The sequence below is a fragment of the Chrysemys picta genome, unplaced genomic scaffold, assembly GCF_011386835.1.
Source record: "Chrysemys picta bellii isolate R12L10 unplaced genomic scaffold, ASM1138683v2 scaf228, whole genome shotgun sequence".
In the NCBI taxonomy this organism is placed as follows: Eukaryota; Metazoa; Chordata; order Testudines; family Emydidae; genus Chrysemys; species Chrysemys picta.
In genome coordinates, this window is record NW_027052935.1 from 18,651 (window position 1) to 42,870 (window position 24,220).

Consider the following 24,220-nt stretch of genomic DNA (forward strand, 5'->3'; position numbering starts at 1 on the left):
GCTTGGCTAAACAGTGAAATCCTTGCTGATCTTAAACGCAAAAAAGAAGCTTACAAGAAGTGGAAGATTGGACAAATGACCAGGGAGGAGTATAAAAATATTGCTCAGGCATGCAGGAGTGAAATCAGGAAGGCCAAATCACACTTGGAGTTGCAGTTAGCAAGAGATGTTAAGAGTAACAAGAAGGGTTTCTTCAGGTATGTTAGCAACAAGAAGAAAGTCAAGGAAAGTGTGGGCCCCTTACTGAATGAGGGAGGCAACCTAGTGACTGAGGATGTGGAAAAAGCTAATGTACTCAATGCTTTTTTTGCCTCTGTCTTCACGAACAAGGTCAGCTCCCAGACTGCTGCACTGGGCAGCACAATATGGGGAGAAGGTGACCAGCCCTCTGTGGAGAAAGAAGTGGTTCGGGACTATTTAGAAAAACTGGACGTGCACAACTCCATGGGGCTGGATGCGCTGCATCCGAGGGTGCTAAAGGACTTGGCGGATGAGATTGCACAGCCATTAGCCATTATTTTTGAAAACTCATGGCGATCGAGGGAGGTCCCGGATGACTGGAAAAAGGCTAATGTAGTGCCCATCTTTAAAAAAGGGAAGGAGGAGGATCCGGGGAACTACAGGCCAGTCAGCCTCACCTCAGTCCCTGGAAAAATCATGGAGCAGGTCCTCAAGGAATCAATTATGAAACACTTAGAGGAGAGGAAAGTGATCAGGAACAGTCAGCATGGATTCACCAAGGGGAAGTCGTGCCTGACTAACCTAATTGCCTTCTATGATGAGATAACTGGCTCTGTGGATGAGGGGAAAGCAGTGGATGTGTTATTCCTTGACTTTAGCAAAGCTTTTGATACGCTCTCCCACAGTATTCTTGCCACCAAGTTAAAGAAGTATGGGATGGATGAATGGACTGTAAGGTGGATAGAAAGCTGGCTGGATCGTCGGGCTCAACGGGTAGTGATCAATGGCTCCATGTCTAGTTGGCAGCCGGTTTCAAGCGGAGTAGTGCCCCAAGGGTCGGTCCTGGGGCCGGTTTTGTTTAATATCTTTATTAATGATCTGGAGGATGGTGTGGACTGCACTCTCAGCAAGTTTGCAGATGACACTAAACTAGGAGGCGTGGTAGATACGCTAGAGGGTAGGGATCGGATACAGAGGGACCTAGACAAATTAGAGGATTGGGCCAAAAAAAACCTGATGAAGATCAACAAGGACAAGTGCAGAGTCCTGCACTTAGGACGGAAGAATCCCATGCACTGCTACAGACTAGGGACCGAATGGCTAGGTAGCAGTTCTGCAGAAAAGGACCTAGGGGTCACAGTGGACGAGAAGCTGGATATGAGTCAACAGTGTGCTCTTGTTGCCAAGAAGGCTAACGGCATTTTGGGCTGTATAAGTAGGGGCATTGCCAGCAGATCGAGGAACGTGATCGTTCCCCTTTATTCGACATTGGTGAGGCCTCATCTGGAATACTGTGTCCACTTTTGGGCCTGTGGAAGCAGAGAAAGAGCTCACAGGAAGGGGATGCAATGCATGACAGTTTGTTAGCAAGAGTTAGGCTAACTGTAACCCTAATAACGCGAGATTTGTAGAAGCGAGGAATGTGTGAGGCGGGTGAGAAAGAACTGTGTAAGAAGTCATTATGACCTGGTATAGATAAGGTGTAGAAGACCTTGTGTAGATAAGGTATAGAAAATATTGTATGTTGGCAAGAGTCAAAACAAGTGAAGAAATGAGATATCAAGATGGCCTATGTATAAACAAAACGCAGCTGTCCCTCGTTATTTCTGTAATGAAAGGTATAAATGCTTGCTGTAATTAGTTACCTGGGAGAGACCTGCTTAGCTCTCTCCCTCTGGGCAATTGTGAGAGTTAATAAAGCATCTGACTTGCTGTACCTAAACAAATAGTGAGAACTCTGTTTTTCTCCGACAGGCCCCACACTACAAGAAGGATGTGGAAAAATTGGAAAGAGTCCAGTGGAGAGCAACAAAAATGATTAGGGGTCTGGAGCACATGACTTATGAGGAGAGGCTGAGGGAACTGGGATTGTTTAGTCTCCAGAAGAGAAGAATGAGGGGGGATTTGATAGCAGCCTTCAACTACGTGAAGGGGGGTTCCAAAGAGGATGGAGCTCGGTTGTTCTCAGTGGTGGCAGATGACAGAACAAGGAGCAATGGTCTCAAGTTGCAGTGGGGGAGGTCCAGGTTGGATATTAGGAAACACTATTTCACTAGGAGGGTGGTGAAGCACTGGAATGCGTTAACTAGGGAGGTGGTGGAGTCTCCTTCCTTGGAGGTTTTTAAGGCCCGGCTTGACAAAGCCCTGGCTGGGATGATTTAGTTGGGAATTGGTCCTGCTTTGAGGACGGGGTTGGAGTAGATGACCTCTTGAGGTCCCTTCCAACCCTGATATTCTATGATTCTATGATTCTATGAAAGTCACAGGGGTCTCTGAGGTTTCCCTGGCCCTAAGCCCCTGTCCTGCCTGGCTGATGTCAGCATCTCGCTCTGAGGTTACCACCTCCCTAACACCTTTGACCAATAGGCTGAGGTCCTGAAAAGGCCTTTGTGATGTCACTGCCACACCCAACCAAACCCAGAAGTGCTAATGTCCTGCTGCTGGCCTGACACTTTGAAGGTTTGAGCTACTCTGTGTGGATCACCCCACTCAATGCGTCTTCATTCTAGGAAGCAAGCCGGCTAGACAGTAAAACATCACAGGCTGCTCCCAATACTACACTCAGTGTTTCCAAAATTTGTAGACTTTATGGCCACAAGAGACCTTTAGAGCATCTCATCTAAGCCCCTGCATATCATAGGCCTCCTGTATAGTACAATAGTTACTTTTTGGGCACACACATTCCAGAAAGGCATCTAGTCTTCATTCAATGACATCAAGAGATGGAGAATCCACCACTTTCCCTTTTAGTGAGTGCCAGGGGGCTCCATTTCCCCTTCCACTAGTTCCCCATTTACAGTGAGACAGAGCAGTACCTGCAGCAGGGAGCGGGAGTTGCTGATGGCCTCAGAGGCACAGCCCCTGCAGTGTCTCAGGAATCTGGCGCAAGTGCCGGATGATGCGGAGCTGGTGCATCACTTTTGGCCGTGACCTCCTCCTGCTGCAAGGGAACGAGAACCTGTCAGAGACTCAAACGCCCCGAGGAATCTGGAGGAATTAAGGGCACCTGGAACCAGCAGTATTTCCACCCAGCACCTGCCGACCACTGAGGGATAAATTCACCTCCTGAACCCCAGAATGGAGTCTTCTTGTCCTTTCTAGTAACCTCCAGTGCCAACCCCCCTCCTTGAAGGATGAGCTCCTGCTATCTCCCCCTCAGTGCCCTTGACAGCTGTTCCACCTCCAAACCACAGCTCAAGTTATTAGTACCTATGGACACAGACTGGCTAACCTAGTGAGGAGGGCTTTAAACTAGGTTCGACGGGGACAGGTGAGCAAAGCCCACAGGTAAGTGGGGAACATGGAGACCGGGGAGATGGGTCAAAAACGAGAGGGAGTGTGGGCTATATTGTCAGAGAGAAAGGAGGGTCAGGACAAAACTGGGAGGAAAGATCAAACCAGTATCTTAGATGCCTATATACAAATGCGAGAAGTATGGGGAATAAGCAGGAAGAACTGGAAGTGCTAATAAATAAATACAACTATGACATTGTTGGCATCACTGAAACTTGGTGGGATAATACACGTGATTGGAATGTTGGTGTGGATGGGTACAGCTTGCTCAGGAAGGATAGACAGGGGAAAAAGGGAGGAGGTGTTGCCTTGTATATTAAAAATGTACACACTTGGACTGAGGTAGAGATGGACATAGGAGACGGAAGTGTTGAGAGTCTCTGGGTTAGGCTAAAAGGGGTAAAAAACAAGGGAGATGTCATGCTAGGAGTCTACTACAGGCCACCTAACCAGGTGGAAGAGGTGGATGAGGCTTTTTTTAAGCAACTAACAAAATCATCCAAAGCCCAAGATTTGGTGGTGATGGGGGACTTCAACTATCCGGCTATATGTTGGGAAAATAACACAGCGGGGCACAGACTATCCAACAAATTCCTGGACTGCATTGGAGACAACTTTTTATTTCAGAAGGTTGAAAAAGCTACTGGGGGGAAGCTGTTCTAGACTTGATTTTAACAAATAGGGAGGAACTCGTTGAGAATTTGAAAGTAGAAGGCAGCCTGGGTGAAAGTGATCATGAAATCATAGAGTTTGCAATTCTAAGGAAGGGTAGAAGGGAGAACAGCAAAATAGAGACAATGGATTTCAGGAAGGCAGATTTTGGTAAGCTCAGAGAGCTGATAGGTAAGGTCCCATGGGAATCAAGACTGAGGGGAAAAACAACTGAGGAGAGTTGGCAGTTTTTCAAAGGGACACTATTAAGGGCCCAAAAGCAAGCTATTCCGCTGGTTAGGAAAGATAGAAAATGTGGCAAAAGACCACCTTGGCTTAACCATGAGATCTTGCATGATCTAAAAAATAAAAAGGAGTCATATAAAAAATGGAAACTGGGACAGATTACAAAGGATGAATATAGGCAAACAACACAGGAATGCAGGGGCAAGATTAGAAAGGCAAAGGCACAAAATGAGCTCAAACTAGCTACGGGAATAAAGGGAAACAAGAAGACTTTTTATCAATACATTAGAAGCAAGAGGAAGACCAAAGACAGGGTAGGCCCACTGCTTAGTGAAGAGGGAGAAACAGTAACAGGAAACTTGGAAATGGCGGAGATGCTTAATGACTTCTTTGTTTCGGTCTTCACCGAGAAGTCTGAAGGAATGCCTAACAGAGTGAATGCTAATGGGAAGGGGGTAGCTTTAGCAGATAAAATAAAAAAAGAACAAGTTAAAAATCACTTAGAAAAGTTAGATGCCTGCAAGTCACCCGGGCCTGATGAAATGCATCCTAGAATACTCAAGGAGCTAATAGAGGAGGTATCTGAGCCTCTAGCTATTATCTTTGGAAAATCATGGGAGACGGGAGAGATTCCAGAAGACTGGAAAAGGGCAAATATAGTGCCCATCTATAAAAAGGGAAATAAAAACAACCCAGGAAACTACAGACCCCAGTGAGTTTAACTTCTGTGCCAGGGAAGATAATGGAGCAAGTAATTAAGGAAATCATCTGCAAACACTTGGAAGGTGGTAAGGTGATAGGGAACAGCCAGCATGGATTTGTGAAGAACAAATCATGTCAAACCAATCTGATAGCTTTCTTTGATAGGATAACGAGCCTTGTGGATAAGGGTGAGGCTGTGGATGTGGTATACCTAGACTTTAGTAAGGCATTTGATACGGTCTCGCATGATATTCTTATTGATAAACTAGGCAAATACAATTTAGATGGGGCTACTATAAGGTGGGTGCATAACTGGCTGGATAACCGTACTCAGAGAGTTGTTATTAATAGTTCCCAATCCTGCTGGAAAGCCATAACGAGTGGGGTATCGCAGGGGTCTGTTTTGGGACCGGCGCTGTTCAATATCTTCATCAACGACTTAGATATTGGCATAGAAAGTACGCTTATTAAGTTTGCGGATGATACCAAACTGGGAGGGATTGCAACTGCTTTGGAGGACAGGGTCATAATTCAAAATGATCTGGACAAATTGGAGAAATGGTCTGAGTTAAACAGGATGAAGTTTAACAAAGACAAATGCAAAGTGCTCCACTTAGGAAGGAACAATCAGTTTCACACATACAGAATGGGAAGAGACTGTCTAGGAAGGAGTACGGCAGAAAGGGATCTAGGGGTTATAGTGGACCACAAGCTAAATATGTGTCAACAGTGTGATGCTGTTGCAAAAAAAGCAAACCTGATTCTGGGAAGTATTAACAGGTGTGTTGTGAGCAAGACACGAGAAGTCATCCTTCCGCTCTACTCTGCTCTGGTTAGGCCTCAGCTGGAGTATTGTGTCCAGTTCTGGGCACCGCATTTTAAAAAAGATGTGGAGAAATTGGAAAGGGTCCAGAGAAGAGCAACAAGAATGATTAAAGGTCTTGAGAACATGACCTATGAAGGAAGGCTGAAAGAATTGGCTTTGTTTAGTTTGGAAAAGAGAAGACTGAGAGGAGACATGATAGCAGTTTTCAGGTATTTAAAAGGGTGTCATAAGGAGGAGGGAGAAAACTTGTTCACCTTAGCCTCTAAGGATAGAACCAGAAGCAATGGGTTTAAAGTGCAGCAAGGGAGGTCTAGGTTGGACATTAGGAAAAAGTTCCTAACTGTCAGGGTGGTTAAACACTGGAATAAATTGCCGAGGGAGGTTGTGGAATCTCCATCTCTTGAGATATTTAAGAGTAGGTTAGATAAATGTCTATCAGGGATGGTCTAGATGGTATTTGGTCCTGCCACGCGGGCAGGGGACTGGACTCGATGACCTCTCGAGGTCCCTTCCAGTCCGATAATCTATGAATGTATGAAAAAAACACTGTTCTCCACCCCCACCCAGGTTGGCCAGGGAGGCGGCTCTAGCAGGGGGGGCAGGAGGGATTCTGGCAGCAGTGAAGTGGGTTGCGGGGAAGTTGAGATCTTGACCCAAGTCATCCCAGACACTAATGCTAAGCCACAGGATGGCAGCATCTAGTGTTAGTGGAGTCCAAACACTATTTCAACCCCACAGTTTTCGAGGAACAGGAGAAAGGACAAAAGAAGTAAGAGATGAAGAGAAAGGAAGGAGGGATGGAGGAAAAGGTAAAACAAAAAGGACAAACCCTAATGTCCCCAGTGATTCTACGGCACAAAATCCAAGGGATGGAATAAAATTCTGCCATCTTAAACTACTGTTTTCCATGCCTAGAATTCAGCTGGCACCACGTGGATCAGACTGAGCAGCTGCCAAAACCTCTTGGAGGCTCTTACCTTCTAAACAGGGACGTCTGTTTTCTAGTAAAATCAGTAAAAGGAAAGGAGAAAACTCGAAAGAGGCTCCTGCACGCACTCACGTACGTGAACCCTAATACTCTCTCAGTCCTCAAAGAAAGACCCCGAGAAGGAGACTTGCTGAAGCAAAGCCACAGGGTCTCTGAGGTTTCCCTGGCCCTGTGCTCCTGTCCTGCCAGGCTGATGTCAGCATCTCTCTCTGAGGTCACCACCTCCCTAACACATTTGACCAATAAGCTGACATCCTGCAAAAGGCCTTTGTGATGTCACTGCCACACCCAACCAAACCCTGAAGTGCTAATGTCCTGCTGCTGGCCTGACACTTTGAAGGTTTGAGGTTGTCATAACTATAAAGGGAAGGGTAACAGCTGTCCTGTGTACAGTACTATAAAATCCTCCTGGCCAGAGACTCCAAAATCCTTTTCCCTCTAAAGGGTTAAGAAGCTCAGGTAACCTGGCTGGCATCTGACCTAAAGGACCAATAAGGGGACAAGATACTTTCAAATCTTGGGGAGGGGAAGGCTTTTGTTTGTGTTCTTTGTTTGTGTGGGTGTTCGCCCTCGGGACTGAGAGGGACCAGACATCAATCCAGGTTCTCCACATCTTTCTAAACAAGTCTCTCCTATTTCAAACAAGGCGTGTTAGTTTTCCTTTGTTTTCTCAACTTGTATATGTACCTTTTACTAGAGTGTTTATCTTTGTTTGCTGTACTTTGAACCTAAGACTAGAGGGGAGTCCTCTGAGCTCTTTAAGTTTGATTACCCTGTAAGGTAAATTTCCATACTGATTTTACAGAGATGATTTTTACCTTTTTCTTTAATTAAAAGCCTTATTTTTAAGAACCTGATTGATTTTTCCTTGTTTTAAGATCCAAGGAGTTTGGATCTTGATTCACCAAGAGTTGGTGGGAGGAAGGAGGGGAATGGTTAATTTCTCCTTCTTTTAGATCCAAGGGGGTTGGATCTGTATTCACCAGAAGTTGGTGTGAGGAAGGAGGTGGGATAGTTTATTTCTCCTTGTTTTAAGATCCAAGGGGTTTGGATCTGTATTCACCAGGGAATTGGTGAAAGGTTTCTCAAGGCTACCCAGGGGAGGAAATTAGCCTTGGGATGGTGGTTAAGCTTAGAAGTTTTCATGCAGGCCCCTACATTTGTACCCTAAACTTCAAAGTGGGGATACAGCCTTGACACAGGTACTCTCTGTGGATCACCCCACTCAATGCGTCTTCATTCTAGGAAGCAAGCCGGCTAGACAGTAAAACATCACAGGCTGCTCCCAATACTACACTCAGTGTTTCCAAAATTTGAATACTTTATGGCCACAAGAGACCTTTAGAGCATCTCATCTAAGCCCCTGCATATCATAGGCCTCCTGTATAGTACAATAGTTACTTTTTGGGCACACACATTCCAGAAAGGCATCTAGTCTTCATTCAATGACATCAAGAGATGGAGAATCCACCACTTTCCCTTTTAGTGAGTGCCAGGGGGCTCCATTTCCCCTTCCACTAGTTCCCCATTTACAGTGAGACAGAGCAGTACCTGCAGCAGGGAGAGGGAGTTGCTGAAAGACTCAGAGGAACAACCCATGCAGTGTCTCAGGCACCTGGCACAAGTGGCGGATGATGCGGGTGCATCACTTTGGCCGTGACGTCCTCCTGCTGCAAGGGAACGAGAACCTGTCAGAGACTCAAACGCCCCGAGGAATCAGGGGGAATTAAGGGCACCGGGAACAAGCAGTATTTCCACTCAGCACCTGCCCACCGCTGAGGGATGAATTCACCTCCTGAACCCCAGAATGGAGTCTTCTTGTCCTTTCTAGTAACCTCCAGTGCCAAATCCCCTCCTTGAAGGGTGAGCTGCTGCTACCTCCCTCTCAGTGCCCTTGACAGCTGTTCCACCACCAAACCACAGCTCAAGTTATCAGAACCCTCTTCTCCACCCCCACCCAGGTTGGCCAGGGAGGCGGCTCTAGCAGGGGTGGCAGGAGGGATTCTGCCAGCAGTGAAGTGGGTTCCGGGGAGGTTGAGATCTTGCCCCAAGTCATCCCAGACACCAATGCTAATCCACACGATGGCAGCATCTAGTGTCAGTGGAGTCCAAGCACTATTTCAACCACACAGGTTTGGATGAACTCCCCACAAAGGGAGGTGAAGAGCACCCCCAGCAACACACAAACACACAAACCACTCCCGGTGGTGGGAGGGGAACAGGAGAAAGGACAAAAGAAATAAGAGATGAAGAGAAAGGAAGGAGGGAGGGAGGAAAAGGTAAAACGAAAAGGACAAACACTAATGTCTCCAGTGATTCTACGGGACAAAATCACAGGGAGGGAATAAAATTCTGCCACCTTGAACTAGTGTTTTCCATGCTTAGAATTCAGCTGGCACCAGGTGGATCAGACTGAACAGGATACAAACCTCTCCGAGGCACTTACCTTCCTCAAAGAGAGACCTCAAGGAGGAGACTTGCTGAAGCAAAGCCAGAGGGGTCTCTGAGGTTTCCCTGGCCCTCATGTCAGCATCTCTCTCTGATGTCAGCATCTCTCTCTGAGGTCACCACCTCCCTAACACATTTGACCAATAAGCTGACGTCCTGCAAAAGGCCTTTGTGATGTCACTGCCACACCCAACCAAACCCTGAAGTGCTAATGTCCTCCTGCTGGCCTGACACTTTGAAGGTTTGAGCTACTCTGTGTGAATCACCCCACTCAATGGGTCTTCATTCTAGGAAGCAAGCCGGCTAGACAATAAAACATCAGAGGCTGCTCCCAATGCTACACTCCGTGTTTCCAAAATTACTACACTTTATGGCCAGAAGAGACCTTTAGAGCATCTCATCTAAGCCCCTGCATATCATAGGCCTCCTGTATAGTACAATAGTTACTTTTTGGGCACACACATTCCAGAAAGGCATCTAGTCTTCATTCAATGACATCAAGAGATGGAGAATCCATCACTTTCCCTTTTAGTGAGTGCCAGGGGGCTCCATTTCCCCTTCCACTAGCTCCCCATTTACAGTGAGCCAGAGCAGTACCTGCAGCAGGGAGGGGGAGTTCCTGAAGCCCTCAGAGGCGCAGCCCCTGCAGTGTCTCAGGCACGTGGCGTAAGTGCAGGATGATGCGGAGCTGGTGCATCATTTTGGCCGTGACGTCCTCCTGCTGCAAGGGAACGAGAACCTGTCAGAGACTCAAACGCCCCGAGGAATCAGGGGGAATTAAGGGAACCTGGAACCAGCAGTATTTCCACCCAGCACCTGCCCATCAATGAGAGATGAATTCACCTCCTGAACCCCAAAATGGAGTCTTCTTGTCCTTCCTAGAAACCTCCAGAGCCAACCCCCCTCCTTGTAGGGTGAGCTCCTGCTACCTCCTGTTCAGTGCCCTTCACAGATATTCCACCTCCAAACCACAGCTCAAGTCATCAGAACCCTCTTCTCCACCCCGACACAGGTTGGGCTGGGAGGCGGCTCTAACAGGGTGTGCAGGAGGGATTCTGACAGCAGTGAAGTAGGTTGCAGGGAGGTTGAGATCTTGACCCAACTCATCCCAGACACTAATGCTAAGTCACACAATGGCAGCATCTACTGTCAGTGGGGTCCAAGCACTATTTCAACCCCACAGTTTTGGATCAACTCCCCACAAGGGGAGGCGAAGAGAACCATCAGCACCACACACACACACACACACACACACCACACTCCTGGTGGTGTGAGGGGAACAAGAGAAAGGACAAAAGAAGTAAGAGATGAAGAGAAAGGAAGGAGGGATGGAGGAAAAGGGAAAAGGAAAAGGACAAACCCTAATGTCCCCATGTCGGACATCAGGAATGGTAACATACATAAGCCAGTATGTGAACACTTCAATCTCCCTGGTCATTCTATTACAGATTTAAAAGTCACTATCATTGAACAAAAAAAACTTCAGAAACAGACTTCAAAGAGAAACAGCAGAACTAAAATTCATTTGCAAATTCAACACCATTAATCTGGGCTTGAATAGGGACTGGGAGTGGCTGGCTCACTACAGAAGCAGCTTTTCCTCTCCTGGAATTGACACCTCCTCATCTATTATTGGGAGTGGACTACATCCACCCTGATTTTTGAATTGGCCCTGTCAACACTGGTTCTCCACTTGTGAAGTAACTCCCTGCTCTCCATGTGTCAGTATATAATGCCTGCATCTGTAACTTTCACTCTATGCATCCGAAGAAGTGAGGTTTTTACTCACGAAAGCTTATGCCCAAATAAATCTGTTAGTCTTTAAGGTGCCACCAGACTCCTTGTTGTTTTTGTAGATACAGACTAACATGGCTACCCCCTGATACTTGACACCATGCAAGGCACTAAATTTAGCCGTATGGAGTGGAAATCCATCAACCTCAACAAAAAACTTGCACAGATACAGACAGACATCATCTTCCTCTCCAAATGCAAACAGATGGACATCATACCAAAAGGACTGAAGGTAAAAAATCCATTGCAATCAACATACTACACTGAGTATGGTGAGAGATTGTGCCACACACTCTCTCAAAGAAACTGAGGAACCACCTGATCAGCATCCTGTACAGCAGACAGGAGAAGATCAAGAATGAGCTCTCAGAACTGGAGACTCTCATACAATACCAGCCTTCTACACAAACTTCCACGTGGCTGGACTTTACAAAAATGAGACAAGCCATTTACAATGCACACTTCACTTCTCTACAGAGGAAAAAGGACTGTAAGTTATCTAAACTAATACCTGCCACTAGGGGCTATAACAATGGTACCCTCAACTCATCTAACAACATTGTCAATCTTTCCAACCACACGCTTAGCCCAGCAGAAGAGTCTGTCCTATCTCGGGGACTCTCTTTCTGTCCCACCGTCCCCACGAACATGATACAGTTCTGCGGTGATCTGGAAGCCTACTTTCCTCGTCTCCGACTCAAGGAATATTTTCAACGCACCACTGAACAGTGCACTGACCCACAGGAACCCTCCTACCAACACTACAAAAAGAAGAATTCTGCGTGGACTCCTCCTGACGGTCGAAATGACAGACTGGACCTCTACATAGAGTGTTTCCGCAGACGTGCACAGGCTGAAATTGTGGACAAACAACATCACTTGTCCCATAACCTCAGCCGTACAGAACGCAATGCCATCCACAGCCTCAGAAACAACTCTGACATTATCATCAAAGGGGCTGACAAAGGAGGTGCTGTAGTCATAATGAACAGGTCAGATTATGAACAGGAGGCTGCCAGGCAACTCTCCAAGACCACATTCTACAGGCCACTATCCTCTGATCCCACTGAGGAATACCAAAAGAAACTACACCATCTGCTCAAGAAACTCCCAGCTATAGTACGGGAACAAATCTACATGGACACACCCCCAGAACCCCGACCAGGGGTATTCTATCTGCTACCCAAGATCCATAAACCCGGAAACCCTGGACGCCCCATCATCTCAGGCATTGGCACTCTGACGGCAGGATTATCTGGCTATTTGGCCTCTCTCCTCAGGCCCTATGCTACCAGCACTCCCAGCTATCTTCGAGACACCACCAACTTCCTGAGGAAACTACAATGCATTGATGTTCTTCCTGGAAACACCATCCTGGCCACCATGCATGTAGAAGCACTTTATACCAATATTCCACATGAGGATGGACTACAAGCTGTCAGGAACAGTATCCCTGATGAGGCCACAGCAAGCCTGGTGGCTGAGCTTTGTGACTTTGTCCTCACCCACAACCACTTCAGATTTGGGGACAACTTATACCTTCAAGTCAGTGGCACTGCTATGGGTACTCGCATGGCCCCACAGTATGCCAACATTTTTATGGCTGACTTAGAACAACGCTTCCTCAGCTCTCGTCCCCTAGTGCCCCTCCTCTACTTGCACTACATTGACGACATCTTCATCATATGGACCCATGGAAAGGAGGCCCTTGAAGAATTCCACCTGGACTTCAACAATTTCCACCCCACCATCAACCTCAGCCTGGACCAGTCCACACAAGAGATCCACTTCCTGGACACTACAGTACAAATAAGTGATGGTCACATAAACACCACCCTATACCGGAAACCTACTGACCGCTATACGTACCTACATGCCTCCGGCTTCCATCCAAGACACATCACACGATCCATTGTCTACAGCCAAGCCCTAAGATACAACCGAATTTGCTCCAACCCCTCAGACTGAGACAAACACCTACAAGATCTTTATCAAGCATTCGTAAAACTACAATACCCACCTGGGGAAGTGAGGAAACAGATTGACAGAGCAAGACGGGTACCCAGAAATCACCTACTACAGGACAGGCCCAACAAGGACAATAACAGAACACCACTGGCCATCACATACAGCCCCCAGCTAAAACCTCTCCAGCGCATTATCCACAATCTACAACCTATCCTGGAAAATGATCCCTCACTCTCACAGACCTTGGGAGGCAGGCCAGTCCTCGCTTACAGACAACCCCCCAACCTGAAGCAAATACTCACCAGCAACTACACACCACACCACAGAAACACCAACCCAGGAACCTATCCCCGTAGCAAACCTCGTTGCCTACTCTGTCCCCATATCTACTCTGGCAACAGCATCAGAGGACCCAACCACATCAGCCACACCATCAGGGACTCATTCACCTGCACATCCACTAATGTCATATATGCCATCCTGTGCCAGCAATGCCCCTCTCCCATGTACATTGGCCAAACCGGACAGTCCCTCCGCAAAAGAATAAATGGACACAAATGGGACATCAGGAGTGGTAACATACATAAGCCAGTATGTGAACACTTCAATCTCCCTGGTCATTCTATTACAGATTTAAAAGTCACTATCATTGAACAAAAAAACTTCAGAAACAGACTTCAAAGAGAAACAGCAGAACTAAAATTCATTTGCAAATTCAACACCATTAATCTGGGCTTGAATAGGGACTGGGAGTGGCTGGCTCACTACAGAAGCAGCTTTTCCTCTCCTGGAATTGACACCTCCTCATCTATTATTGGGAGTGGACTACATCCACCCTGATTTTTGAATTGGCCCTGTCAACACTGGTTCTCCACTTGTGAAGTAACTCCCTGCTCTCCATGTGTCAGTATATAATGCCTGCATCTGTAACTTTCACTCTATGCATCCGAAGAAGTGAGGTTTTTACTCACGAAAGCTTATGCCCAAATAAATCTGTTAGTCTTTAAGGTGCCACCAGACTCCTTGTTGTTTTCCTAATATCCCCAGTGATTCTACGGGACAAAATCCCAGGGAGGGAATAAAATTCTGCCACCTTAAACTAGTGTTTTCCATGCCTAGAATTCAGATGGCACCAGGTGGATCAGACTGAACAGGTTACAAACCTCTCCGAGGCACTTACTTTCTCAACAGGGACTTCTGTTTTCTAGTAAAATGGGTAAAAGGAAAGGAGAAAACTCGAAAGAGGCTCCTGCTCACACTCACATATGTGAACCCTAATACTCTCTCAGTCCTCAAAGAGAGCTCGAGAAGGAGACTTGCTGAAGCAAAGCCACAGGGGTCTCTGAGGTTTCCCTGGCCCTGCGCCCCTGTTTTGCCTGGCTGATGTGAGCATCTCTCTCTGAGGTCACCACCTCCCTAACAACTTTGACCAATAGGCTGAGCTCCTGCAAAACGCCTTTGTGATGTCACTGCCACACCCACCCATCCCTTGAAGTGCTAATGTCCTGCTGCTGGCCTGACACTTTGAAGGTTTCAGCTACTCTCTGTGGATCACCCCACTCAATGCGTCTTCATTCTAGGAAGCAAGCCGGTTAGACAGTAAAACATTAGAGGCTGCTCCCAATGCTACACTCAGTGTTTCCAAAATTAATACACTTTATGGCCAGAAGAGACCTTTAGAGCATCTCATCTAACCCCCTGCATATCATAGGCTTCCTGAATAGGACAATAGTTACTTCTTGGGCACAAACATTTCAGAAAGGCATCTAGTTTCATTCAATGACTTCAAGAGATGGAGAATCCACCACTTTCCCTTTCACTGAGTGCCAGGGGGCTCCATTTCCCCTTCCACTAGCTCCCCATTTACAGTGAGCCAGAGCAGTACCTGCAACAGGGAGCGGGAGTTGCTGAAGGCCTCAGAGGCACAACCCCTGCAGTGTCTCTGGCACCTGGCGCAAGTGATGGATGATGCGGAGCTGGTGCCTCACTTTGGCCGTGACGCCCTCCTGCTGCAAGGGAATGAGAACCAGTCAGACTCAAACGCCCCGAGGAATCAGGGGGAATTAAGGGCACCTGGAACCAGCAGTATTTCCACTCAGCACCTGCCCAACACTGAGGGATAAATTCACCTCCTGAAACCCAGAATGGAGTCTTCTTGTCCTTTCTAGTAACCTCCAGTGCCAATCCCCCTCCTTCTAGGGTGAGCTCCTGCTACCTCCCCCTCAGTGTCCTTAACAGCTGTTCCACCTCCAAACCACAGCTCAAGTCATCAGAAACCTCTTCTAGACCCCCACCAAGGTTCGGCTGGGAGGCGGGTCTAGCAGTGGGGGCAGGAGGGATTCTGGCAGCAGTGAAGTGGGTTGCGGGGAGGTTGAGATCTTGCCCAAGTCATCCGAGACACTAACGCTAAGCCACAGGATGGCAGCATCTAGTGTCTGTGGAGTCCAAGCACTATTTCAACCCCACAGTTTTGGATGAACTTCCCACAAGAGGAGGTGAAGATCACCCCCAGCAACACACACACACACACACACACACACACACACCACTCCTGGTGGTGGGAGGGGAACAGGAGAAAGGACAAAAGAAGTAAGAGATGAAGAGAAAGGAAGGAGGGATGGTGGAAAAGGTAAAACGAAAAGGACAAACCCTAATGTCCCCAGTGATTCCACGGGACAAAATCCCGTGTGGATTACAAAATTCTGTCACCTTGAACTAGTGTTTTCCATGCCTAGAATTCAACGGGCACCAGGTGGATCAGACTGAGCAGGTTCAAAAACCTCTTGGAGGCTCTTACCTTCTAAACAGGGACGTCTGTTTTCTAGTAAAATCAGTAAAAGGGAAGGAGAAAACTCGAAAGAGGCTCCTGCTCGCACTCACATACGTGAACCCTAATACTCTCTCAGTACTCAAAGAGAGACCTCGAGAAGGAGACTTGCTAAAGCAAAGCCACAGGGGTCTCTGAGGTTTCCCTGGCCCTGCGCCCCTGACTGATGTCAGCATCTCTCTCTGAGGTCACCACCTCCCTAACACCTTTGACCAATACGCTGAGATACTGCATGTAGCGGGGCGGCCTGGCTCCCAGGCGCCCCAGGAAGTCAAGGCCACCGCGGCCTGTCCCCACCCCCCGGAAGTCAAGGGGCGGGACAGGAAGTATAAAGGCCAAGCCACAGCGCTCAGTAGCTGGCCGGCAGCGGGAGAGGACAGACGCTGGTGCCCGAGCTCCCGCGGACCTGAGCCTGCCGAGAGCCCGGTATCCTGAGGAACGGTCGGAGCTTCCCCCCGCCAAGGGCCCAGAGGGAGTGACAGACCTACCTGCTGCTCGGGGCCCGGAGGAGCCCATGATCTGCGACCCAGCAGACGGAACTCAGGAGGAACAGGTACCCATGGAGGAGGAGATGGGAAGTGGCCCGGGGATAGCAGACCCCGAACCCATGTCAGTGTGTTGCGGTCAGGATCCCCACTGACTGCGCGGCAGACGGACTGCTGCGGATAGGGCCCCGGGCTGGAACACAGTGGAGTGGGTGGGCCTGTGTTCCCCCCTGCCACCCCGTGCTGGGTGGCAGTCTCTCCTCCTCCTTGTCCAAGGGGCCTGGGCCGCTGACTGACTACTGGTTTGTTCCCCGCCCTGACCCAGGGCCGGAGCTGTTGATTGTGTGCTCAGTCCCTGCATAAGGGCCTGAGCTCTGAACTGTTGATTGTGTGCTCAGTCCCTGCATAAGGGCCTGAGCTCTGAACTGTTGATTGTGTGTTCAGTCCCTGCACAAAGGCCTGAGCGCCGAACTGCTAATTATGTGCTCAGCCCCTACCCAAAGGTCTGGGCCCTAACTGTTATTCGCTTTGTAGCGGGGCGGCCTGGCTCCCAGGTACCCCAGGAAGGGACGAGCCCCACCCCGGAACTACTACACTGCAAAAGGCCTTTGTGATGTCACTGCCACACCCACCCATGCCCTGAAGTGCTAATGTCCTGCTGCTGGCCTGACACTTTGAAGGTTTCAGCTACTCTCTGTGGATCACCCCACTCGATGCGTCTTCATTCTAGGAAGCAAGCCGGCTAGACAGTAAAGCATCAGAGGCTGCTCCCAATGCTACACTCAGTGTTTCCAAAATTACTACACTTTATGGCCAGAAGAGACCTTTAGAACATCTCATCTAACCCCCTGCATATCATAGGCTTCCTGTATAGTACAATAGGTACTTTTTGGGCACACACATTCCAGAAAGGCATCTAGTCTTCATGAAATGACATCAAGAGATGGAGAATCCACCACTTTCCCTTTTACTGAGTGCCAGGGGGCTCCATTTCCCCTTCCACTAGCTCGCCATTTACAGTGAGCCAGAGCAGTACCTGCAGCAGGGAGCGGGAGTTGCTGATGGCCTCAGAGGCACAGCCCCTGCAGTGTCTAAGGCACCTGGCACAAGTGCCGGATGATGCAGAGCTGGTGCATCACTCTGGCCATGACGTCCTCCTGCTGCAAGGGAACGAGAACCTGTCAAAGACTCAAACGCCCCGAGGAATCAGGGGGAATTAAGGGCATCTGGAACCAGCAGTATTTCCACCCAGCACCTCCCCACCACTGAGGGATGAATTCACCTCCTGAACCCCAGAATGGAGTCTTCTTGTCCTTTCTAGTAACCTCCAGTGCCAACCCCCCTCCTTGAAGGATGAGATCCTGCTACTTCCCCCTCAGTGCCCTTGACAGCTGTTCCACCTCCAAACCACAGCTCAAGTTATCAGAACCCTCTTCTCCACCCCCACCCAGGTTGGGCAGGGAGGCGGCTCTAGCAGGGTGTGCAGGAGGGATTCTGCCAGCAGTGAAGTGGGTTGAGGGGAGGTTGAGATCTTGCCCCAATCATCCCAGACACTAATGCTAAGCCACAGGATGGCAGCATCTAGTGTCATTGGAGTTCAAGCACTATTTCAACCTCACAGTTTTGGATCAATTTCCCACAAGGGGAGGTGAAGAGCACCCCCAGCAACACACACACACACACACACACACACCACTCCTGGTGGTGGCAGGTGAACAGGAGAAAGGACAAAAGAAGTAAGAGATGAAGAGAAAGGAAGGAGGGATGGAGGAAAAGGTAAAACGAAAATGACAAACACTAATGTCCCCTGTGATTCTACGGGACAAAATCCCACAGAGGGAATAAAATTCTGCCACCTTAACCTAGTGTTTTCCATGCCTAGAATTCAGCTGGCACCAGATGGATCAGACTGAGCAGGTTCCAAAACCTCTTGGAGCCTCTTACCTTCTAAATAGGGACGTCTGTTTTCTAGTAAAATCCGTCAAAGGAAAGGAGAAAACTCCAAAGAGGCTCCTGCTCGCACTCACACATGTGAACACTAATACTCTCTCAGTCCTCAAAGAGAGACCTCGAGAAGGAATCTTGCTGAAGCAATAACAGACACTTGGTGGGATAACTCACATGACTGGAGTACTGTCATGGATGGATATAAACTGTTCAGGAAGGACAGGCAGGGCAGAAAAGGTGGGGGAGTTGCATTGTATGTAAGAGAGGAGTATGAGTGCTCAGAGGTCCGGTATGAAACTGTAGAAAAACCTGAGAGTCTCTGGATAAAGTTGAGAAGTGTGAGCAACAAGGGGGATGTCACGGTTGGAGTCTGGTATAGACCACCAGACCAGGGGGATGAGGTGGACGAGGCTTTCTTCTGGCAACTAGCGGAAGTTGCTAGATCGCAGGCCCTGGTTCTCATGGGAGACTTTAATCACCCTGATATCTGCTAGGAGAGCAATACAGCGGTGCACAGACAATCCAGGAAGTTTTTGGAAAGTGTAGGGCACAATTTCCTGGTGCAAGTGCTGGAGGAACCAACTAGGGGCAGAGCTTTTCTCGACCTGCTGCTCACAAACAGGGAAGAATTAGTAGGGGAAGCAAAAGTGGATGGGAACCTGGGAGGCAGTGACCATGAGATGGTCGAGTTCAGGATCCTGACACAAGGAAGAAAGGAGAGCAGCAGAATACGGACCCTGGACTTCAGAAAAGCAGACTTTGACTCCCTCAGGGAACAGATGGGCAGGATCCCCTGGGAGAATAACATGAAGGGCAAAGGGGTCCAGGAGAGCTGGCTGTATTTTAAAGAATCCTTATTGCGGTTGCAGGAACAAACCATCCCGATGTGTAGAAAGAATAGTAAATATGGCAGGCGACCAGCTTGGCTAAACAGTGAAATCCTTGCTGATCTTAAACGCAAAAAAGAAGCTTACAAGAAGTGGAAGATTGGACAAATGACCAGGGAGGAGTATAAAAATATTGCTCAGGCATGCAGGAGTGAAATCAGGAAGGCCAAATCACACTTGGAGTTGCAGCTAGCAAGAGATGTTAAGAGTAACAAGAAGGGTTTCTTCAGGTATGTAAGCAACAAGAAGAAAGTCAAGGAAAGTGTGGGCCCCTTACTGAATGAGGGAGGCAACCTAGTGACCGAGGATGTGGAAAAAGCTAATGTACTCAATGCTTTTTTTGCCTCTGTCTTCACGAACAAGGTCAGCTCCCAGACTGCTGCACTGGGCAGCACAATATGGGGAGAAGGTGACCAGCCCTCTGTGGAGAAAGAAGTGGTTCGGGACTATTTAGAAAAACTGGACGTGCACAACTCCATGGGGCTGGATGCGCTGCATCCGAGGGTGCTAAAGGACTTGGCGGATGAGATTGCACAGCCATTAGCCATTATTTTTGAAAACTCATGGCGATCGAGGGAGGTCCCGGATGACTGGAAAAAGGCTAATGTAGTGCCCATCTTTAAAAAAGGGAAGGAGGAGGATCCGGGGAACTACAGGCCAGTCAGCCTCACCTCAGTCCCTGGAAAAATCATGGAGCAGGTCCTCAAGGAATCAATTATGAAACACTTAGAGGAGAGGAAAGTGATCAGGAACAGTCAGCATGGATTCACCAAGGGGAAGTCGTGCCTGACTAACCTAATTGCCTTCTATGATGAGATAACTGGCTCTGTGGATGAGGGGAAAGCAGTGGATGTGTTATTCCTTGACTTTAGCAAAGCTTTTGATACGCTCTCCCACAGTATTCTTGCCACCAAGTTAAAGAAGTATGGGCTGGATGAATGGACTGTAAGGTGGATAGAAAGCTGGCTGGATCGTCGGGCTCAACGGGTAGTGATCAATGGCTCCATGTCTAGTCGGCAGCCGGTTTCAAGCGGAGTAGTGCCCCAAGGGTCGGTCCTGGGGCCGGTTTTGTTTAATATCTTTATTAATGATCTGGAGGATGGTGTGGACTGCACTCTCAGCAAGTTTGCAGATGACACTAAACTAGGAGGCGTGGTAGATACGCTAGAGGGTAGGGATCGGATACAGAGGGACCTAGACAAATTAGAGGATTGGGCCAAAAAAAACCTGATGAAGTTCAACAAGGACAAGTGCAGAGTCCTGCACTTAGGACGGAAGAATCCCATGCACTGCTACAGACTAGGGACCGAATGGCTAGGTAGCAGTTCTGCAGAAAAGGACCTAGGGGTCACAGTGGACGAGAAGCTGGATATGAGTCAACAGTGTGCTCTTGTTGCCAAGAAGGCTAACGGCATTTTGGGCTGTATAAGTAGGGGCATTGCCAGCAGATCGAGGAACGTGATCGTTCCCCTTTATTCGACATTGGTGAGGCCTCATCTAGAATACTGTGTCCAGTTTTGGGCCTGTGGAAGCAGAGAAAGAGCTGACAGGAAGGGGATGCAATGAATGACAGTTCGTTAGCAAGAGTTAGGCTAACTGTAACCCTAATAACGCGAGATTTGTAGAAGCGAGGAATGTGTGAGGTGGGTGAGAAAGAAGTCATTATGACCTGGTATATATAAGGTGTAGAAGACCTTGTGTAGATAAGGTATAGAAAATATTGTATGTTGGCAAGAGTCAAAACAAGTGAAGAAATGAGATATCAAGATGGCCTATGTATAAACAAAACGCAGCTGTCCCTCGTTATTTCTGTAATGAAAGGTATAAATGCTTGCTGTAATTAGTTACCTGGGAGAGACGTGCTTAGCTCTCTCCCTCTGGGCAATTGTGAGAGTTAATAAAGCATCTGACTTGCTGTACCTAAACAAATAGTGAGAACTCTGTTTTTCTCCGACACGCCCCACACAACAAGAAGGATGTGGAAAAATTGGAAAGAGTCCAGCGGAGAGCAACAAAAATGATTAGGGGTCTGGAGCACATGACTTTTGAGGAGAGGCTGAGGGAACTGGGATTGTTTAGTCTCCAGAAGAGAAGAATGAGGGGGGATTTGATAGCAGCCTTCAACTACGTGAAGGGGGGTTCCAAAGAGGATGGAGCTCGGTTGTTCTCAGTGGTGGCAGATGACAGAACAAGGAGCAATGGTCTCAAGTTGCAGTGGGGGAGGTCCAGGTTGGATATTAGGAAACACTATTTCACTAGGAGGGTGGTGAAGCACTGGAATGCGTTACCTAGGGAGGTGGTGGAGTCTCCTTCCTTGGAGGTTTTTAAGGCCCGGCTTGACAAAGCCCTGGCTGGGATGATTTAGTTGGGAATTGGTCCTGCTTTGAGGAGGGGGTTGGACTAGATGACCTCTTGAGGTCCCTTCCAACCCTGATATTCTATGATTCTATGATTCTATGAAAGCCACAGGGGTGTCTGAGGTTTCCCTGGCCCTAAGCTCCTGTCCTGCCTGGCTGATGTCAGCATCTCTCTCGGAGGTCACCACCTCCCTAACACCTTTGACCAATAGGCTGAGGTCCTGAAAAGGCCTTTGTGATGTCACTACCACACACACCCATCCCCGGAAGTGCTAATGTCCTGCTGCTGGCCTGACACTTTGAAGGTTTGAGCAACTCTGTGTGGATCACCCCACTCAATGCGTCTTCATTCTAGGAAGCAAGCCGGTTAGACACTAAAACATCAGGGGCTGCTCCCAATGCTACACTCAGTGTTTCCAAAATTAGGAGACTTTATGGCCACAAGAGACCTTTAGAGCATCTCATCTAACCCCCTGCATATCATAGGCTTCCTGTAGAGCACAACAGTTACTTTCTTAGAAAACACATTCCAGAAAGGCATCTAGTCTTCATTAAATGACATCAAGAGATGGAGAATCCACCACTTTCCCATTTAGTGAGTGCCAGGGGGCTCCATTTCCCCTTCCACTAGCTCCCCATTTACAGTAAACCAAAGCAGTACCTGCAGCAGGGAGCGGGAGTTGCTGATGGCCTCAGAGGCACAGCCCCTGCAGTGTCTCAGGCACCTGGCGCAAGTGATGGATGATGCGGAGCTGGTGCATAGCTTTGGCCGTGACGTCCTCCTGCTGCAAGGGAACGAGAACCTGTCAGAGATTCAAACGCCCCGAGGAATCAGGGGGAATTAAGGGCACCGGGAATCAGCAGTATTTCCACTCAGCACCTGCCCACCACAGAGGGATGAATTCACCTCCTGAACCCCAGAATGGAGTCTTATTGTCCTTTCTAGTAACCTCCAGTGCCAAATCCCCTCCCTGAAGGGTGAGCTGCTGCTACCTCCCTCTCAGTGCCCTTGACAGCTGTTCCACCACCAAACCACAGCTCAAGTTATCAAAACCCTCTTCTCCACCCCCACCCAGGTTGGCCAGGGAGGCGGCTCTAGCAGTGGTGGCAGGTGGGATTCTGCCAGCAGTGAAGTGGGTTGCGGGGAGGTTGAGATCTTGCCCCAAGTCATCCCAGACACCAATGCTAATCCACACGATGGCAGCATCTAGTGTCAGTGGAGTCCAAGCACTATTTCAACCACACAGGTTTGGATGAACTCCCCACAAAGGGAGGTGAAGAGCACCCCCAGCAAAACACACACACACACACACACAAACCACTCCCGGTGGTGGGAGGGGAACAGGAGAAAGGACAAAAGAAGTAAGAGATGAAGAGAAAGGAAGGAGGGAGGGAGGAAAAGGTAAAACGAAAAGGACAAACACTAATGTCCCCAGTGATTCTACGGGACAAAATCACAGGGAGGGAATAAAATTCTGCCACCTTGAACTAGTGTTTTCCATGCCTAGAATTCAGCTGGCACCAGGTGGATCAGACTGAACAGGATACAAACCTCTCCGAGGCACTTACTTTCCTCAAAGAGAGACCTCAAGGAGGAGACTTGCTGAAGCAAAGCCAGAGGGGTCTCTGAGGTTTCCCTGGCCCTCATGTCAGCATCTCTCTCTGATGTCAGCATCTCTCTCTGAGGTCACCACCTCCCTAACACATTTGACCAATAAGCTGACGTCCTGCAAAAGGCCTTTGTGATGTCACTGCCACACCCAACCAAACCCTGAAGTGCTAATGTCCTCCTGCTGGCCTGACACTTTGAAGGTTTGAGCTACTCTGTGTGGATCACCCCACTCAATGCGTCTTCATTCTAGGAAGCAAGCCGGCTAGACAGTAAAACATCAGAGGCTGCTCCCAATGCTACACTCCGTGTTTCCAAAATTACTACACTTTATGGCCAGAAGAGACCTTTAGAGCATCTAATCTAAGCCCCTGCATATCATGGGCTTCCTGTATAGTACAATAGTAACTTTTTGGGCACAAACATTCCAGAAAGGTATCTAGTCTAAATTAAATGACATTAAGAGATGGAGAATCCATCACTTTCCCTTTTAGTGAGTGCCAGGGGGATCCATTTCCCCTTCCACTAGCTCCCCATTTACAGTGAGCCAGAACAGTACCTGTAGCAGGGAGCGGGAGTTCCTGAAGGCCTCAGAGGCGCAGCACCTGCAGTGTCTCAGGCACCTGGCACAAGTGCCGGATGATGCGGAGCTGGTGCATCATTTTGGCCCTGACGTCCTCCTGCTGCAAGGGAACGAGAACCTGTCAGAGACTCAAAGGCCCCGAGGAATCAGGGGGAATTAAGGGAACCTGGAACCAGCAGTATTTCCACCCAGCACCTGCCCATCAATGAGAGATGAATTCACCTCTTGAACCCCACAATGGAGTCTTCTTGTCCTTTCTAGAAACCTCCAGAGCTAACCCCCCTCCTTGTAGGGTGAGCTCCTGCTACCTCCTGCTCAGTGCCCTTCACAGACATTCCACCTCCAAACCACAGCTAAAGTCATCAGAACCCTCTTCTCCACCCCGACACAGGTTGGGCTGGGAGGCGGCTCTAACAGGGCGTGCAGGA

General features: G+C 48.5%; 1 long non-coding RNA gene across 1 annotated transcript; it reads right to left on the reverse strand.

The window, feature by feature from the left end:
- Positions 1 to 3,002: 3,002 nt before the first annotated feature.
- Positions 3,003 to 10,061, reverse strand: LOC135978368 (uncharacterized). Its single transcript, XR_010595780.1, has 3 exons — positions 9,933 to 10,061; positions 8,439 to 8,557; positions 3,003 to 3,121 (listed from the first exon to the last, which is right to left on the reverse strand). It is a non-coding gene; the product is annotated as an uncharacterized LOC135978368 (long non-coding RNA).
- Positions 10,062 to 24,220: the final 14,159 nt, after the last annotated feature.